This window comes from Ovis canadensis, chromosome 20 (assembly GCF_042477335.2).
Source record: "Ovis canadensis isolate MfBH-ARS-UI-01 breed Bighorn chromosome 20, ARS-UI_OviCan_v2, whole genome shotgun sequence".
NCBI lineage: Eukaryota > Metazoa > Chordata > Mammalia > Artiodactyla > Bovidae > Ovis > Ovis canadensis.
This window is the reverse complement of record NC_091264.1, coordinates 47,076,097-47,096,945: the sequence shown is the minus strand read 5'-3', so window position 1 is coordinate 47,096,945 and position 20,849 is coordinate 47,076,097. Positions and strand designations below refer to the sequence as shown.

Genomic DNA, 20,849 nt, shown 5'->3' with positions numbered 1-20,849 from the left:
TTTCATGGCAGAATCAGAGTCTGCTAGGAGCAATATGTTAAAAAGAATATGGAGAAAAGCATAATTATGTGATCCTTGCTGCTACCTTTTTCCTTCAACTTATTTTCAATAAATGGAAGCTAAGTGTTATGTTCAGGAGAAAGAGCCCCAGCATTTCTAGTTCTGCATTAAAACTGTCCTGGGGAGAAGCAGACCTTCAATTACTCAGTGGAGAATGGAAATTGCTAAGCCAAGGCACATTGTGCTCCTTTTAAAGAAAGCCATTAAGGAAAACTTGGTATTATTTTAAAATAAAAGCTTATTAAACACCAGGAGGAAATGACAGCACAGCACCTGATTTACTTCTCTCCTGTCACAAACATACCCAAAAGGGACATATGGTTTTATTTATTTTTTGGAAACTGGAAAGCAATTGAGAACCGAGTTCTAGTTATTGCTATCGGGCTGTCTATCTACCTGCACTGACGGGGTACTTACCAAGAAACAGGCTTTGGGTTGCATGCTTCAGGTGGCTGTGTTATTTTATTTAATTCCCCCTATATTCTTATTAATGAGCAGTTTTACTAATCCCATGTTATAGATAAATGAATGAAGGCTAAAGGGTAGTTACTCCAAATAGCAATTATCTGATACAATATTTTACAGATATTAATTTCAGATCACTGTCACCATAATCCTGTACCCATTTTACAGATGGTGAAACTGGGGCAGCGAGAAGTTTAATAATTTGCAGGGCTCACACAGCAGCAGGTGACTGAGATGAGATTTGAATTCAGGTAGCCTGGCTCTGTGCCTAACCACAAGCTATATTAACTCAAATTAAGCAATTAAAAAAAAAAACTGCAGTGTAACTATGTACTATGCTCTACATATTTTAAATTTGGCAATACCATTCTGTGTTTGAAAGATGTCCCGTGCAGCCTTGGCAAAGGCAATTCCTGAATGATAATGAATTAGAACATCTGACAGCTATTAGAGAACTAGCCTAGACAACCTCACATTCAAAAGACTCACTTTAGAGACAATGAAACCGAGGCTCAGAGAGGTCTGGGGACACATCCAAGTTTGCACAGCAGGTTGATGGATTCGGGCCAAGTCTTAACGCACCTCACCCCCAATCTCAGTTCAGTGTTCTTGCCACTGCTGCTGAGGTCAGATTTCACAGGAGTTTTTAAAGCTAGGACATTTTTTGAGGCTGGTTTTTGTGGAGGAGAGACAGACAGTTGTGAGTTGGATGATGAAAGAGCAAGCAGTGCCTGCATTCTATCTGCTCTCTTCCTGGCAGACACAGCCCGTCCCTGTCCTCTCCCCGGCCCCGTTCCTCACTCTCAAACTACTCCTCTGCAGCATTTCCTGTCTCAGTGAGCAGCCCACCTCCCAGCCATTGCCCCCATCAGAGGTGTAGGCGATCTTCTTAGTGTCCTAAGCCTCCTGCCCACATTCAAACCAATGGCTGATCCGAGGGAATCCACCTCCTTGCCCCCTCCCAGATCTTCCCTCTAGCTGTGCTCACAGCCACCATGCTGGCCCAGACCATCATCCTGTCACATGAGCTGCCTTGACACCCCCTCATCAGTGTCTTCCTGTTCCACTTTTTGCCACCCACCCCAACCCACATGCTCATTAAAGCCAGAGTCAACTTCTGAAAATGCAGGTCTGACGTATACTGCCACCACATAAGCCCCTTTAGTAATGTACTTTATCTCGGGATAAATCCACTTTCCTTACTTACTTCCACACTAACTACTCCCACAGAAGTGGAGAAGAAGGGATGCGTAATGAAGATGTTAAACCAATAGAGTTGATGATTGATTTACTGGAGGAGAGAAAGAAAGGAGCCATTCCGGAGGTGACATCCAGGGTCCAATTTGAAGCACTCACTACTTGGGCACACAAGAGAGAAAGTATCCGTTCACTGAATTTAAGCTTCAGAAGACAGAGACTCAGATGATGCCCAAAGAAACAGATACAAGAAAAACTGTGAGGGATGCTGGGTGTGAGCTTGTTAATTGAGCTATGCAGTGTCTGTCCCAAGAGCCCTTGACATTTACAAATACTGTGAGGTCTCGTGGAAGAGACTTGTTTTCTTCTGTGATCAAGGGCCCAGATATTTTAAGTTGGAAAATAATTTATTATGCAAGTGGTGCCTGAGTGACGTCAGTGGAGCTGAGCTGCCTTTACGTGGACAAGAACAAGGTCCATTTTCCCCTCTGACTCCATCAGCCCAAGCAGCCTCGATTTAGGCAGAAGAAAAATGTTGGAGCAGTGACCTGTGTGACCTTTCTGGTGGCTTCCTCTGGGGAGACTCAAGATGCAGATACTTCCTCATTATATTTAGTTTTAGAAAATGAAACTCTTCTTTGATCTTAATGTCATTGGATTTGGACCCTTCCCAGCCTTGTCACATGACGGGGTTAGGCGGTGAAAAGTCCATGATTCAAGAGCAGCTTCTCTGCTTTTACCTTAAGAAACCATAGAGTCAGATCTTCTAGAATCCTAGAGCTGGAGCAATCTCAGTAATCATTGCCCTACTCTTTCAATTCACGGAAGAAGCAGAGACTCAAAGGGGATAGGTGTCTTGTTAGTGGCAAAAAACCACTTGGTTCTTGAGGCTATATTCATACTCAGCTGTTCTGCTCCATGGGTCAGGGCTCTTTCCACATTCACAAGCCATTACAAAGACATCTTGGGATATCTGGGGTTTTCAGCAATGTTTTAAACATTGTATTTTATGTGTGATTAAGGACCATAACAAGGACTATATTTTAAAATTATGCTACAAAACTAGATTTGAAAAGTTTCATACATGTTGTTCCCAAAGGGATGTTCATCTAACTGAAGTAATGTATATTTTTATGTGTCTTTAGGCTGGAGTGAGGAGAGATTAAAGGGAGATGAAGGAAAAAAAGGGTCAGGGAATCTTCTCTCTCCAAAGTTTCTGGGTCCTAAAGTTGTGGGAATCTATCTAGCCTGCTTGAGGGAGGTCTGCCAAGGAGCCTGGGGGTCTCTTCCAGGTTCATCTAATTCGGATTTTCCAATATTGCTTTTGTTTTACGTTTTGTTTTTCTGGCTGTGAGGCACATGGGATCTTTGCTTCTCGAGCAGGGCTCAAACCTGCACCCCCTGCACTGGGAGGTGAAGTCTTATCCACTGGAGACCACCAGGGAAGTCTCTAATTTGGATTTTAAATCTGTATTAGGCACTGGGCACACAAAGATGTATAATACATGGCTTTGCCCTGGAGACCTTAAAATTCAGCCTGGACTGTAGACGGATGCACAAAGAACTCTATTACCAAATCCAATGTGACTGGTGTTAGAGCAGCAGCATCAAGTCAGCTGGGAACCGGGATGTCTGAGAACCGGATCTGAAGAGGAAGCGGAAGAGGAAATCCAAGGCAGCTGAGCGATGCCTTGAAAGACGGGCCGTATCAAGCGGGGGAGGGGACTGAGAATAAAGGCAACACAGGCCAAAGACTCACAGGAGCCAAGTCTGCGGGGGGAAATGACAGGGACTCTGTGAATGAAGTGAAAGCAGGAGGGGAGGAGGGGGCGGAGAGCGTGGCCTGAAAAGGCAGGGCTGAGGGGCGATGCCGCAGCCAGCGAAGCACGAGCCTTCTAGTCGTGGGCTTCTAGTCGTGGGTGAATTTGTTCTGGCCGCCGAGGGCCTCCCTCGCCAACTGGCTGATCAGCGCCGTCACCTTCAGGAGCCCTCAGTTCTCAGGCTTCCTCCCTCCGCCGCAGCTGGCCCGACGAAGTAGTGAAGATGCTCACTTAGACCACAGGGCGTTGCCATGTGAGGGAGTCGAGGAAGGCGATGCTCCAGAGACCAGCAGCCGCCCACTTGCAGCCTCAGAGAGTGCGGACCACCTCTGGTGGACCCATCTTGTTCCCGCATGTGATGCTGAGGTTGGGAGTCGGAGAGGCCCGGGAGAAGACATCTCCAGAAACTACTAACACTACCTAAGCAAAGTCTCAACAGAAAGATGGATGCAAATCAAAGAGAAGGATGTTCAAGAACAGAGGAAGAAAAACTGCCAAGGCAATGAAACATGTAGATTATGCAGTCAGGACATACTCAAAAGTGAAATACACTTAAACTACAAAAAGATAAGCATCTACTGAGTGCTTGCTATGTACCAGACACTGTGCTAAATTTTTCTGGGGCGTTATCCCCCACATAGGGGGTAAGCCAAAATCTAACCAGAATGTTGCTGGGTGAGAGTAAAATCTGAACCAAGTCCTTGAGTTAGTTGTCTGATACTGATGGTTAGTGTCACTGAGTTAAGACAACCAGTGCATTCTGGCTTGCCAGAGACTTTTCCAGGTGAAACACTGAAAGTACATTCTGGGAAGTCCTCCAGTCCTGAGGAAAGCATGGTTGACCATGCTCTGGCAGGTGACAATGGCCCAGAGCTTCTCTCCCCTCTCTTTAGAGGTTTACCTCTACAAAGGACTGGACATCTGTCTCACTGGGGCACCTTCTCTCCTGGACAGTGCAGGATGAACGTTAGCCAATCCCAACTGTTATATCTTAGAGTTCTTCCTGATTCTCCCGTGCTTCCTTCCTGTATCTAACGCCACAGGTTCACCATGAGATGCTGAAGCAGAACTGTAGACTGCCTTCCCTCCTGCAAGGCACCTTCCTGCTGTGTAGGGTGGAAACCTACAAGTATCCCGCATCTAGAGATCCTCACATGACTTAAGAGTCGGCAAGGCTGGTGCCCTGATGTGAGTCTTGAAGGAGCAAGTGGGCAGAGCAAGCTGTTGGCCTTGTGGAGGGAGTGTAGACCTTTGGGCCAGTGCAGTGGCTTTAATTCTGCTAAAATCAGAGGGGGCAGGGCAAATGAAACTCAGAAGCTCCCTGATCATGGCAGAGGCATGGTGCTTCTAGGACTCTGCTGCCTACAGCTCCCAGTTCTTGAGAAGTTCAGGCTAGATTGTGTACCTTCAGCCCTCTTAGTGATTTTATGAGCTATCATAACTCTCCTTTAGCATAAATTAGCCAGAAGAGCCTGTAATTTTCAAAAGAACACAGACTGATACAGACAGTAAAATGCCATCACCGACAGCTTAATATTTGTTTCCTGGAAGCTGCTCTGGGAAGAATTCGGAGGTCTTGGCCAGTCTCAGTGAGCAAGGCTGGGCTGATGGACTGAGGATCCCTGTCATGTTACCAGAGGGGGAACAACTGCAGTTCTGTCACCCTGTGGTTAAGACTATTGACAAAACCAGGTCTTTTTTTCTTTTGTTCTACAACCATACGGTCATTTTAAAGCTATCTTCTGCTAAGGTGTTGATTTTGTGAGTTTAACTCTGGAGATCAGATATTTTAGATTTCTTTAACCTTAATTTTAGAAGTATAAGCTACAATTGTCTTTGATATCAAGGGTTGAATATTTGTTGACATAAGTTCTTAATGAATGTAAATGCTCTCTTGAAAATCTCTTGCTCATCAAAGATAAAGAAGATGAAAAACTATTTATATTCTACAGGGTATTATGTATTCACCATATAGATCTACATATATTACAGTATGTATATATTACATTTGAGGAGTATCATAGAATGGCTAAAGAGAAGGAATGAAGATCTTACTCAAATTTAAATCTCTATTTCTTATAACCATTTACAATTTTTTTTATAATTCAGTAGTTTAGAATAAACTTTTGCTTAATCCTGCATAGAGGTTATATACAGGATTCAAACTGCTTCAGAGAGGAAATGGTATTTGTTCTCTTGGCCATAAGGTGGAAGTGTTTTGTCGCTCAGTCATGTTCGACTCTTTTGTGACCGCATGGGCTGTAGTCCACCAGGCTCCTCTGTCCATGGGATTCTCCAGACAAGAATACTGGAGTGGGGCAGCTGTGAGTGCAGCCAGGGGTGGAGGCTTTGGCTGCGGGAGGTGGTGACACAGAGCTGATGCCACGACCGCCGAGTTGAGCAGAGTGGTAACACCGTCAACGATGGGATTCTGCTCTTGGTTTACTGCCAGATGCTGCTGGCCCCCTCTGCTAAAGTACAGTGCAAAAGGGACATCATGCATATGCAGTGTTTGTCTGGCTGTTTTTATTTTTTATTTTTCTGCATCTATCTTTCTTAGCAGTTATTAAATCTGTATGCATGGAATTTAAACCTCTGACATATGTATATCCACCAATGGACATTATTACCGTTTCGTATAGAGGGTCGGTTGTGTCATGCAACACTCAGAATGCTGTGTTTAGCCTTGTTTTTCCAGAGTTATGTTTTTTAGTCATTTCTTCAGGGGAAACTAAATGATTTAGTTGGAGCAAAAAAAAAAAAAAAAGAATACTGGAGTGGGTAGCCATTCCCTTCTCCAAGGGATCGAACCCAAGTCTCCCACATTGCAGGCAGATTCTTTACCATCTGAGCCACCAGGGAAGCCCATATGACTGCTAAAGGAAACTGGATCTTCTCACTTCAACTATAAATGAAGTTATCAACCTTGCATTATGTTCTCTTCCACTATAGACACTGTTCTCCTGTTAGTGAGCACTCTGGCTGACTCTACTTGTGTCTGTTCAGTTCAGTTCAGTTGCTCAGTCATGTCTGACTCTTCGTGACCCCATGGACTGCAGCACATTAGGCTTCCCTGTCCATCACCAACTCCCAGAGCCTGCCCAAACTCATGTTCATCAAGTCGGTGATGCCATCCAACCATCCCATCCTCTGTCATCCCCTTCTCCTCCCACCTTCAATATTTCCCAACATCAAGGTCTTTCCCAATGAGTCAGTTCTTCACATCAGGTGGCTAAAGTATTGGAGTTTCAGCCTCAGCATCAGTCCTTCCAATGAATATACAGTGTTGATTTCCTTTAGGATGGACTGGTGTGATCTCTTTGAAGTTCAAGGGACTCTCAAGAGTCTTCTCCATCACCACAGTTCAAAAGCATCAATTCTTTGGCTCTCAGCTTTCTTTATGGTCCAACTCCCACATCCGTACATAACTACTGGAAAAACCATAGCTTTGACTCGAAGGACCTTTGTTAGCAAAGTAACGTCTCTGCTTTTTAATATGCTGTCTAGGTTGGTCATTGGAGAAGGAAATGGCAACTCACTCCAGTATTCTTGCCTAGAGAATCCTGTGAACAGAGGAGCCTGGTGGGCTGCCATCTGTGGGGTAGCACAGAGTTGGACATGACTGAAGCGACTTACCATGCATGCATGCATTGGAGAAGGAAATGGTAACCCACTCCAGTATTCTTGCCTGGAGAATCCCAGGGATGGAGGAGCCTGGTGGGCTGCTGTCTATGGGGTCACATGCATGCATTGGAGAAGGATATGGCAACCCACTCCAGTATTCTTGCCTGGAGAATCCCAGGGATGGAGGAGCCTGGTGGGTCGTCGTCTATGGGGTCACACAGAGTCGGACATGACTGAAGCAACTTAGCAGCAGCAGCAGCAGTTTGGTCACAGCTTTTCTTCTAAGAAGCAAGCATCTTTTAATTTCATGGCTGCAGTCACTATCTCCAGTGATTTTGGAGCCCAAGAAAAGAAAGTTCTCTCTGTTTCCATTCTTTCCCTATCCTGTGTCTGTAGAGAGCAGTAATCAAGCCACTTGGACATAATCTAATCACAACACACAGCAGGATTTCTCTGACAGTTCTTAAGAGTTTGGGGTTCCTCCTTGGTTCTAGCTTGTATCCCCTCCACCTGAAAAGGCTTGTCTCTTCTGGGGGAATTTTCTCTCCCAGGGAGATTTGTACTCTGACTCGGAGGACCCAGAGATGAGGCTGGAATAAGGATGTTACAGGTTGTGCACTGCTAGCATCCCACCACCTGGCCTATGCCTGTTCTGACCCTGGACTCTGACCCAGATGAAACTCCTGTACAACCAACGTGGGGCACAGAACCAGAAAAAGAATTTTTGGAGTTGAAAAGGCCTGGAGACAAATTTCAGTCTTTTTCTCATTTCCGCAAGAGCAGGTGTCCTCCTTCAAAGTCTCAGTTGCAAGCAATAGAAATCCACTATAAACACAATCCGAGTTTGTTTTGTTTTGTTTTTAAGTGAGGGGAGAGGATTTATAATAAGATGATGCAGCAAATGCTTCGAGCAGGTGTCTGAAGAGAGGACCGCCACCAGGAACCTGGGCAGCCGTCAGTCAGACACCACCTGGCCTTCACTTGCTCTCAGGAGTCATGAACTCTCCCTGGGCTTCTGAGTGCTCAACTACCCTCCTGGCCTCATGGGCAGCGAGTGAGCCAGGAGTCAAACCAGAGGAGTGAATCCCGACTGCACCCTTTCAAGCCGTGTGACCCTGAATAAGATACTAAACCACTTGAGACTGGAGTGTCTCGACACTGGCTGAGAACAACGACAGCTCCGACCCCACAGGTTGTGGTGAGGATCAGATGAGCTCAGCCATGTGAAAACGGTGCCAGGTTCTCATATTTATTAGCTATTAATCTGGTACATCCTCTGTTTTCTTTCTGTGGATTGGTTTTCTCCACTTCACTGGGCCCATGTTCAAGCTCAATCAGTCCACATGGGGAACTCACCTCTAAGTCCACTCCATCCCTGACCAGGCCAACAGCCAGATGTCACAGGAGCCTGTCAGTCCCCAGACCAAAGTCTCAGGAGAAAGAATCTCCCTGGCTGGACTGTGGTCATGGAAACAGCGAAACTCAGCTGCGGAAGGTGGCATTGTGTGTGTGTGTGTGCGCTTGTGCATGCCCAGAGGTGGATGGATGGGGATTGGAGGGGTGTAGTTCTCAAAGAAAGAAAGGGTCTCTTCATGGTCCAGTTAGTCCTCCCCAAGGGATGAGCCCAGAAAACCTGCATTTTGTCAGCTTCTGTGGTGACTTTGATACACACTGCTGGAGCCCATGCCAGATACCTGGCATCCTTTCACCATATCTGTGTGTTATCCACATCGCCCAAGGCTTCTGTGTGCCTTAGCTCCTAAATGGTCACAAGTGTAAAGAGTCAGAAGGGTCTGGGAGTTCTCCCTTCCTCCAGGGTGGTCCATAAACAGGAAGTGTCAACTGCTGGTGAGGGAGTCTGAAAGCCCAGCCACCTTGCCTTGGAGTGGGGACACACCCTGAGGTATAATTCACCCCCCAGAGCTCCCCTGGGGGGTCAGGCTGAGAAGGAGACTTGGCCAGAGATGGTCCTTCTCTTGGGTTCTTCCTCTCTCTGTCTGTCATGCCCAGCTTTCTGGCTTCCCTGGGAACATCTCCTTAATAAATCAGTTACACATGAATCCTGCTCTCAGGGCCTGTTTCTGGAGCCCCTTGGGAGAAGGCATTGAAACATGTATACTATCATGTAAGAACTGAATCACCAGTCTATGTCCAATGCAGGATACAGCATGCTTGGGGCTGGTGCACGGGGATGACCCAGAGGGATGTTGTGGGGAGGGAGGTGGGAGGGGGGTTCATGTTTGGGATCGCATGTACACCCATGGTGGATTCATGTCAATGTATGGCAAAACCAATACAGTATTGTAAAGTAAAAATAATAATAATAATAATAAAATAAAACAATCCCATGGATCAAAAAATGAATCTGAACTCATTTGTGAGCCATTAATGGATGTAACTGGTGTCCATGGGAAATGCGTTCTTTCCATCCTCTGAGGTTTGGTTTTGTTTCTCACCCCTGCATTCTTCAGTGGGTCCCACCCACTGAGAGAGGCTGCTGGGGAGCCCAATCTCTCTGCCTTCAGAAAATGATCTTCTTTCAAAGAAAACAAGGAGGACAGCCATACCACTCCTTAAAAAAAAGAAAGAAAGAAAAGGAGGTTGGTCTGGTATGTGACCTGATCTTCTTTGCTGGCCCCCTTCCCTCACCAGCTGGGAGAGCAGTTTTAACTTTCAGAAAAATAGACTCTTCCTGCCAAGTCCAGCTGCCTGTCTGAAAGCTAAACATGGGGAGGCCAGCAACTGGAGGCAGGATAAGAGGTGACATTTCTAGGACAAGCTGCCATCTTAGCTGATTCTCACAAAGTAATACTCCTGATGCCTGTTGTGGGGGTGGCTACTGCTGATTAGGAGGACAGGCACTGTGAGTGGATTTCAATGAGAAGTGATCTTATGCTTAGAGATCACACAGGGCTGACTGTGTCCTTGAAGCCAACCAAGGCACTCCTTTGGGCCAGTCTCAATGCCAGGCAGATGAGACAGTTCCTGGTGTGGGCAGAATTGGTCTGTCTCTTCTTCCTAACCTCCCTTCAAAATATTCTGGCCATCTCAGCTTGGCACTGAAGACTAAAATCCCTACTGCACAAATTCACCTCTTTGGGTGAAAGCCTGTCTGTGATTTAAATGTAAACCTTTTGAGAGAGAGAGCACATTTCCCTGCTGTGTTTACCAGGACTTTCGGGGTTGCAAGTGACAGCAATCTGACTTGAAATGACATAAACATAAAGTAGGGCTTAATTGACTCAGGAATCTACCCTGATTACAGAGCCAATTAAACCAAGCTTTAGAAGGCTTTCCTAGTGGCTCAGGGATAAAGAATCCACTTGCCAATGCAGGGGATGCAGGTTTGATCCCTGGGTCAGGAAGATCCCCTGGAGAAGGAAATGACAACCCACTCCGGTATTCTTGCCTGGGAAAACCCATGGACAGAGGAGCCTGGCAGGTCTCAAAAGAGCCAGACACGATTCAGGGACTAAACAACAACAATCAGGGTAGACTGTAAGCACAGATGAGCCAGATGCCAAAGTAATGTCATCAGAAATCTTTTTTTCTGTTTGTCAGCTTTGCTTTCCTCTGTGTTGGCTTCATTCTCAGATGGCCTCAGTAGCTCCCTCCTACTCTCTTAGCAACCCCTGTCACCCCAGCCCAAATTTCAGGACTGCTCCTGATTGGCTTAAAGTGAGTCACGTTATCCCTGAGAACCAACTGCTGTAACTCTGATGGATAAGCCTTAGCCATGTGCCGATGGCTGGGGTGGGGAAGAGGGTTCAGCCCCACTCAGAGTAGGAGAGGGTGGTTCAGTAAACTTCAGTAAACTTGATCTTACCGAGAGAACAAGAAATGGGTAATACAAAGACAAAAGCAACACCATCTACCACACTTATGATCAGTTTTCTTACTTCCGAGCATAACAACAAGCAGAGAGCAGCTCCCTACAGAATGAGACATGGCAGGGGATGTAAAGACAAGTCTAGAGTAAAGGGCACCAAGTTGGGAAACTAGACAGGCATGGGGGGCACACACTAGGGCTCCTTGAGGACACATGGGACAAACAGGGGCTCTGAGATTTTAACGGTACACTGTTAGAGGCTGAGAAAATGTCAAGACCACACAGAAAGTAGCAGTGGAAATGCAGGTAGCTTGACAGGGAAATGGGCAGGCAGCCAGCACTGTAGCTCACAATTCACACCAATAGGCTTCCCCTAAGGAACATGCTCCCCTTTATTTGCTAAAGATGATATGACTGTGGATGAAGTGAACACATAATTGATTGTCTAAATGGGCCTTTTAGAAGGAAGAGGGCACTCTTAATAATTACACCAGGAAGACTGTAATAAATTAAGACTGGCTTGGGAGAACTAGGGCACAGGGTCACCCTAACTGGAGCTACTAACAGTAGAGCGTGGATTTATTCTAATAGTGATGATGGATATGCATGGATTCATCCACAGCCCCTCAGCACCCCCATCATTCTATTATGGGTTCCAGAACAACCAGTGGGGGATGTATCCTCTGACCTTCATCTTTGTAGCCCTGTTCTCTACCCAACCAGACAGTACAGGGAGAGGACAAAAGATACAGTTTAAATAATTAAAATTAAACCAGCAATTAACTAAGCAAGGCAGTATGTCAGACTGGTTAATGGATTTCACTTGGAGGTTTAGATCTCAGTTATGTGGCTTAGGCAAGATTCTGGGGGGCTCGATTCCTGATCTGTAAAATGGAGACAAGAGCACACACTGAGCTTTTCTTTGTTTTTTTGGGTGGCACTAATCTTTATGTGGATTATTTCATTCGGTTATCATTACAAACTCACAAGGCAGGTACTATTGTTATCTCCATTTGGCAGACCAAGGCACTGAAGCTCAGGGAGCTTAAGAACTTACTCCAGGTCATACAATTAATAAATATGCATCTGGTGGTGGTTTTGGTTATTAAATGAGACAAAGCTTATTAAAAACTTAGCATATTGATTGAATGCCAAGAGAAAGCCCTGGATAAATGTTAGCCCTTCATGATGAAAATTTAATATTTCAGTATTATCGTTATCTTACGTTTGTAATTTGGAAGGAAATGGCAACCCACTCCAGTACCTCTGCCCAGAAAATCCCATGGACGGAGGAGCCGGTAGGCTACAGTCCATGGGGTCGCAAAGAGTCGGACACAACTGAGCGACTTCACTTTCACTTTAATCTGGATCATGTTTCTAACCAGCCATATCCTAAGAGGACATTATTGTTGATGCGAACCATCTCTGAAAGACCCAAGAATCTGAAACATCCAGGCACTTTGTGCTGCAGCTGGGAAAAGAAAATATTCGCATGTATCCTTAAACCCAGACAGTTATTAAAAAAAATAAAAATAAAGCAAGTGTCCTCGGTGGACAGAAAGCAGCAGATTGGGGTTGGGAGGAAGACAGAGAATAGTTTAATCATCTGTCCTTTACCTCCTAAAAGGAGGCTTGTGTGCTAGGAATGCACAATCAGGCATCACCCTGCCCCCAGGAGCTGCTCACTGGCTCCAGAAAATCCATTAGCATTGCAAAGGACCTGTTCAACAGGCACCCAGGGAGAACCTTACATATTTGTCTCCAATCCTTGCAAAGGTCCTACGGCCAGGTAAGTCATCTGAGCCACCTCCCTCCACCCCTGAGTTACGCCCAGGCAGAGGGCACAGGAGAAACACTCAGCCACTGAGAGATGCCACCGACCTGTCATCCATCTACGGGGGAAGCAACACCTGGGGGGTTAGGACCAGGGCTTCATACAACGGGAACTGTTCAAGTTTCTGGATCAAATGGATGGTGCGACCTTGGGCAAATTTGTTATCTAGCTCTTTGAGCCTTGGTTTCCAAGTTGATAAAATAGGGATAATAGAACCTTCCTCATATCTTGAAAGAAACAATGTATTCAAATTGCTATGTTGTACATCTGAACTTAATATAATATTGTAAGTTATTGATAGTATACCTCAAAGAAAAAGCAATGTATATTGTATGCTTAGCAGAGTGCCTGACACCTAGGAGAGTTTCATAAAAGTTAACAATTGTTAATATTAAGTATTCATTGAAAACATTACTGTGTTAGGAACTGTGAACACAGAAATATAAAGACTGTGACCTCTACAGCTTATGGACACAAACAGGGAGAAAAGACTAATCACAGAGGGACCTCCTTGGTGGTCCAGTGGTTAAGAATTCACCTTGCAATGCAGGGGACGTGGGTTTGATACCTTGTCAGGGAACTAAGATCCCACATGCTGCAGAGCAACGAAGACAGAGCATTGCAACTACTGAAGCCTGCGTGCCCCAGAGCCCCCGTGACAACTACAGAGCCCATGGGCCATGGTGAGAAATCCCACATGATTCAACAAGGGTCCTGCATGCTGCAGCTCAGACCTGAGAAAGCTAAAAAAAAAAGACTAGCCATATAAAACGACTGGCCATCCAGTGGGTGCTCAATTGTATGGTGTGACAGAGGTTCAGAGAAGAGAGAGGTGGGTGCAGAGAGGTGTAGGCTGGACATACTAGGAGGTAAGTGATGAGGATGGTTGGAGTCTTGGCACATGCAGAGAGAGAAAAAGCTCAACGGAAGCTAGAATGGTCCTGGAAGAGAGGCATCCCAAGTAAACAGACAGGAGGCACCCCAGAAAGAAACAGGATCTGCTGTCCCCTCATTTGACCCACCCCAGCTGAGACCCAGAACCTGGTCTCAATGGTGTGGCCGATCCCTCACAGGAGTCACACATCCACTGCCCACCACTCAAGGGTTCTTCAGATCATGCACCTCTAGGAACCAGCATACTCTGGGATGCCAGCCGAGTATAGGTTTCTCTACAGCAACATTGCATACAACAAACTGCAAATGACATTGCAAATTTCTGATATGAATCGCTCCTTCATTTCCAATTGATGAAATTGATGAAAACTCTTAAGTGTGATGAAAAGACTGAACTGTTCGGGCTTTCACTGTTTTCTGGCTTTCCAGTTCCTACCTCCTCTGTGTCTGAAGTTATTCTACTGGGGGCTAGATTCAGGTAATTGTTAAAACTATCTAGTCACTCATCAAGCAAAATTCTTTGTTTTAGCATTGCACTGTAAGGTCAGAGTATTTTGCAATGAAAGAGTTTTTGCTTTCTCTAATCAGCTTTGCAAACTATCAGCCTGGGCTGAATTTTATCTAGGAAGGATTTCTTCCTTTATTTGCCCAATTTTGCAGCACTTCTTAATCAGAGCACTCTGTCTCTCATTCGCCTCTTTTCTCTCCTAGTCAGTGATGGGAGATGAGAATGAGTTGTGGTATTTTGTCCTCTTGACAAGAAAAGTAAATTCCAGATGGGATTCAAGCTCCAAATGGTCCTCTTTTGGGGCAGGAACCCAAGTGCCATGTTTCCTGGGTGATGATGTTGAATAATAAGCTCTCCGGCTTCATAAATAGTTTATAAAAAATATACAGTAATACCCTAATATTAATGATAATTATTATTGGACATGTGTCATTTTCAGAATTCACTGTAAGCTCCACAGAGTTGCACCTGAGTTTCTGGGCACTTCAGCTGGTAGGGTCAGGGTAGCTGGGACCCAGTGTTGCAATAAATGCTGTGGTCACCGTGTCCCAAATGTCTAGTTGAACTTTGTACTTAATAATATTTGTCTACCCAGAGCGTAGACAATCCCCTCCAGTATTCTTGCCTGGAGAATCCCCTTGGACAGAGGAGCCTGGCGGGCTACAGTCCATAGTGTTGCCAAGAGTCAGACGCTACTGAGCATGAAAGCATGCACCCAGAGGGCAACAGAATGTTTGTTCCTGGCCTGTGAAGCCATTGATATTTTAATTTTTTCCCCAGGGAAATATCAGCCTGAGGATCTGGAACCATTGCTTCATTTCCTGGCTTTATAAGAATTTTGCTTGACCTGTTTTTTCGTGAAGGCAAATTAACCCTGGTCCTAGAATTTTTTCATGCAAAAGTGATAAATGAAAGTTTTTAACTGCTCATAGTTTCCATTCGCCTCAGTCAATTACAGCTACTCAAATGACCAGCTCCGGTTTGGTCCTTTTTTTTTTTTTTTAACCCCCACAGAGGGCTCTTAGCTCCCTGAGCAGGGATCAAACCCGAGCCCCCTACAGTGGAAGCACACAGTCCTAACCACTGGACCTACAGAGAATTCCCTGTAAATGACGTTTTAATGGATACAACGGCTTCACAGGTCCAGCTTGTTTACGTCCATGCTGAAAGGAAAGGTTCCCTTCTTTCTTCTTTTAGCTGGATTATTGGGCAGATCCATCATTCTTTATCAGATTATCAGCAACACATGAGGCCCTTTCAGCAGGACAGTGTTTCAGTTGTGTGATAGTTGTGATGACATAAAGCAGTACAATCCTCCCATCTTGGTGTTTAATTTTGTAAATGGAAGATTAAAACATCCTCCCAAAGACTGAGGCTGAGGAGGGCACTAAGAATCTAATCCTTATAAGATAAGATTGCAAAATTAAAAGAATCTACTGTTGCGTGTGCCCATTAAGGAGGAAATGGCTCAGACACAAAGTTCTTTCTTGTGCCCGCTTAGCCCAAAGATGCACAATTTGAAAAGCAGGGCTGGACAGGAATGGGAGGGTGATGATGTCAAAGGACAAGAAGAAACACTGTATTAACCAATAAAATAAAGTCTGAACTCTGCAGTTGGCAAGTTAGGACACTAGGCCTTCCTTCTTAAAACTTGAGACTGCTTTTCCAAAACTAAACATTTGTCCCTTGATGAACAGGGCTTCCCTGGCGGCTCAGTGGTAAAGAATCCACCTGCAAGGCAGTAAACACAGGTTTGATCTCTGGGTTGGGAGAAGGAATGGGCAACCCACTCCAGCATTCTTGCCTGGGAAATCCCATGAACAGAGGAGCCTGGTGGGCTACAGTCCAAGGGTGGCAAAACAGTCAGACAGATTTAGCAACTGAACAACAACAACCCTTAATAAACGGTAGGTTTGATTCAACTGTTATCCATACATTTACCCAGAGGAGAATCTATCTCTAAGAGCAGCGGTCCCCAACCTTTTGGCACTGGGGACTGGTTTCATGAAAAACGATTTTTCCATAGACTAGGGCTGGGGTGGAGAAGGCAATGGCACCCCACTCCAGTACTCTTGCCTGGAAAATCCCATGGACAGAGGAGCCTGGTAGGCTGCAGTCCATGGGGTCACTACTAGTTGGACACGACTGAGCGACTTCACTTTCACTTTTCACTTGCATGCATTGGAGAAGGAAATGGCAACCCACTCCAGTGTTCTTGCCTGGAGAATCCCAGGGACGGGGGAGCCTGGTGGGCTGTCGTCTATGGGGTCGCACAGAGTCAGACATGACTGAAGCGACTTAGCAGGGCTGGGGTGGGGTGGGGGTGGGGTTGATGGTTCTGGGGATGATTTAAGCTCATTACATTTATCGTGCACATCATTTCTATTATTATTATATTGTGATATATAATGAAATAATTACAAAACTCACCATATTGCAGAATAAGTGGGCGCCCTGAGCTTGCTTTCCTGCAACTAGAGGGTCCCACCTGGAGGCGATGGGGAGCGGCTATAAATACAGATGAAGTGTCCCTCCCTGGCCCACCACTAACCTTCTGCTGTGCAGCCCCCTTCCTGACAGGACAGGGACCTATATGGGTCCATGGCCCAGGGGCTGGGGACCATGGTCTAAGAGGACCGGCTAAGTCCCTGCCCTGGACACGGGGGGCCTTGAGGGCTGAGCCGCAGGGCCCCTCGGCTCAGCGAGCAGGTCTGCAGGTCCCGCAGCGGTGCAGGCCAACTACACCTCAGATGCCCTTGAGGAATAACTGAGTGAATATTTCACACTGGAGGAAACGCACTACCTGGGAACAAGAGACGTGATCCTCGGTCAGTTTCTGCGGGTGGAAAAGAGTCCCCTCACTGGTGGGTAAAGGATGCCTGGAGAAGCAGAGGGTTTAACCCATCTCTTCCCTAAACAGAAGCCTGGAATTGTGTCATTCTGCCCCCCTCCATGTCCAAGGAGTGGTGGCTGCTCGGGCGCAGGAGGGCCGAGAGGAGCTACCCCATGCCTGAGGTCAGGGGCAGCGGCTGAGAGGAGCTACTCCACGTTTAAGGTCAGGGGGGGCGGCTGTGAGGAGATACTCCTCGTCCAAGGTAAGGAGCAGTGGCTGCGCTTTGCTGGAGCAGCCATGAAGAGATACCCCACGTCCAAGGTAAGAGAAACCCAAGTAAGACGGTAGGTGTTGCGAGAGGGCATCAGAGGGCAGACACACTGAAACCATAATCACAGAAAGCTAGTCAACCTAATCACACGGACCACAGCCTTGTCTAACTCAAGGAAACTAAGCCATGCAGTGTGGGGCCACCCAAGACGGGCGGGTCATGGTGGAGAGGTCTGACACAATGTGGCCCACTGGAGAAGGGAATGGCAAACCACTTAAGTATTTTTGCCTTGAGAACCCCATTAACAGTGTGAAAAGGCAAATGATAGGATACTGAAAGAGGAACTCCCCAGGTCAGCAGGTGCCCAATATGCTACTGGAGATCAGTGGAGAAATAACTCCAGAAAGAATGAAGGGATGGAGCCAAAGCAAAAACAATACCCAGCTGTGGATGCGACTGGTAATAGAAGCAAGGTCCGATGCTGTAAAGAGCCATATTGCATAGAACCTGGAATGTCAGGTCCATGAATCAAGGCAAATTGGAAGTGGTCAAACAGGAGATGGCAAGAGTGAATGTCGACATTCTAGGAATCAGCAAACTAAAATGGACTGGAATGGGTGAACTTAACTCAGATGACCATTATATCTACTACTGCGGGCAGGAATCCCTTAGAAGAAATGGAGTAGCCATCATGGTCAACAAGAGTCCTAAATGCAGTCCTTGGATGCAATCTCAAAAACAACAGAATGATCTCTGTTCATTTCCAAGGCAACCATTCAATATCACAGTAATCCAAGTCTATGCCCCAACCAGTAACACTGAAGAAGCTGAAGTTGAACGGTTCTATGAAGTACAAGACCTTTTAGAACTAACACCCCCAAAAGATGTCCTTTTCATTATAGGGGACTGGAATGCAAAAGTAGGAAGTCAAGAAACATCTGGGGTAACAGACAAAGTTGGCCTTGGAATACAGAATGAAGCAGGGCAAAGGCTAATAGAGTTTTGCCAAGAGAACGCACTGGTCATAGGCAAAACTCTCTTCCAACAACACAAGAGAAGACTCTACACATGGACATCACCAGATGGTCAGCACCAAAATCAGACTGATTATATTCTTTGCAGCCAAAGATGGAGAAGCTCTATAGAGTCAGCAAAACAAGACCGGGAGCTGACTGTGGCTCAGATCATGAACTCCTTATGGCCAAATTCAGACTGAAATTGAAGAAAGTAGGGAAAACCACTAGACCATTCAGGTATGACCTAATCAAATCCCTTATGATTATACAGTGGAAGTGAGAAATAGATTTAAGGGACTAGATCTGATAGATAGAGTGCCTGATGAATTATGGAATGAGGTTTGTGACATTGTACAGGAGACAGGGAGCAAGACCATCCCCATATGAAAGAAATGCAAACAAGCAAAATGGCTGTCTGGGGAGGCCTTACAAATAGCTGTGAAAAGAAGAGAAGTGAAAAGCAAAGGAGAAAAGGAAAAATATAAGCATCTGAATGTAGAGTTCCAAAGAATAGCAAGGAGAGATAAGAAAGCCTTCCTCAGGGATCAAAGCAAAGAAATCGAGAAAAACAACAGAATGGGAAAGACGAGATCTCTTCAAGAAAATTAGAGAAAACAAGGGAACATTTCATGCAAAGATGGGCTCGATAAAGGACAGAAATGGTATGGACCTAACAGAAGCAGAAGATATTAAGAAGAGGTGGCAAGAATACACAGAAGAACTGTGCAAAAAAGATCTTCATGACCAACATAATCATGATGGTGTGATCACTCACCTAGAGCCAGACATCCTGGAATGTGAAGTCAAGTGGGCCTTAGAAGCATCACTACAAACAAAGCTAGTGGAGGTGATGGAATTCCAGTGGAGCTATTTCAAATCCTGAAAGATGAGGCTGTGAAAGTGTTGCACTCAATATGCCAGCAAATTTGGAAAACTCAGCAGTGGCCACAGGACTGGAAAAGGTCAGTTTTCATTCCAATCCCAAAGGAAGGCAATGCAAAAGAATGCTCAAACTACCACACAATTGCACTCATCTCACATGCTAGTAAAGTAATGCTCAAAATTCTCCAAGCCAGACTTCAGCAATATGTGAACTGTTAACTTCCAGATGTTCAAGCTGGTTTTAGAAAAGGCAGAGGAACCAGAGATCAAATTGCCAACATCCACTGGATCATCGAAAAAGCAAGAGAGTTTCAGAAAAACATCTATTTCTGCTTTATTGACTATGCCAAAGCCTTTACATGGATCACAAACTGTGGACAATTCTGAAAGAGATGGGAATACCAGACCACCTGACCTGCCTCTTGAGAAACCTGTATGCAGGTCAAGAAGCAAAAGTTAGAACTGGACATGGAACAACAAACTGGTTCCAAACAGGAAAAGGAGAACGTCAAGGCTGTATATTGTCATCCTGCTTATTTAACTTATATGCAGAGTACATCATGAGGAACGCTGGGCTGGAAGAAGCACAAGCTAGAATCAAGATTGCCAGGACCTCAGATATGCGGATGACTCCACCCTTACCGCAGAAAGTGAAGAGGAACTAAAAAGCCTCTTGATGAAAGTGAAAGTGGAGAGTGAAAAAGTTGGCTTAAAGCTCAACATTCAGAAAACGAAGATCATGGCATCCGGTCCCATCACTTCTTGGGAAATGGATGGGGAAACAGTGTCAGACTTTATTTTTGGGGCTCCAAAATCATTGCAGATGGTGACTGCAGCCATGAAAGTAAAAGACGTCTTGGACTGCAAGGAAATCCAACCAATCCATTCTAAAGGAGATCAGTCCTGGGTGTTCATTGGAAGGACTGATGCTAAAGCTGAAACTCCAGTACTTTGGCCACCTCATGCAAAGAGCTGACTCATTGGAAAAGACTCTGATGCTGGGAGGGATTGGGGGCAGGAGGAAAAGGGGACGACAGAGGATGAGATGGCTGGATGACATCACCGACTCGATGGACACGAGTTTGAGTGAACTCCGGGAGCTGGTGATGGACAGGGAGGCCTGGCGTGCTGCGATTCATGGGGTCGCAAAGAGTCAGACACGACTGAGCGACTGAACTGAACTGAACGCCCCCAGCCCCCGCCGTCACCGCCCAGGTGCCTTCCTGTAAGGATTTGATGCCTCTGGTGTTTTCCCACGACACAGGGCGACGCCATGTTTGGCGCACAACTTTGCCTCCTGCCCCGCCGTTCCCTGACTTCAGCCAGCGCTGGGGTGAGGAGCCCGTACCTTCAGTCCGCCAGCCAGGGGCGCGGAGGCCGGGCGACAGGTGCCTGGTGCCCAGCGGAGGAGCCGGGGACGACGAGGGCGAGCTGCTGACGGACAGCTGAACCCCTCTCTTCCCACAAACACCAGAGGAAGAGGATTCTGGCAAGAGTGACAGCTGGAGGTACTCTGAAGCCACCTCGGAGCCCGCGACGTGCAGGACTCAGGCCACATCCAGACACCGGTCGCAGAGAGCGGTCCCGCGCGCCGCGGGGTTTGGACGCGCTCCTCT

At 46.1% G+C, this 20,849-nt stretch overlaps 1 protein-coding gene across 1 annotated transcript in view; it reads right to left on the bottom strand.

The window, feature by feature from the left end:
- Window positions 1-20,849, bottom strand: part of RIPOR2 (RHO family interacting cell polarization regulator 2) — a 239,897-nt gene extending 219,048 nt beyond the window's left edge. The window contains exon 1 of the mRNA XM_069563791.1: window positions 20,582-20,849. The gene's annotated coding sequence lies outside the window, so the exon portion shown is untranslated. The remainder of the gene's footprint in view (window positions 1-20,581) is intronic.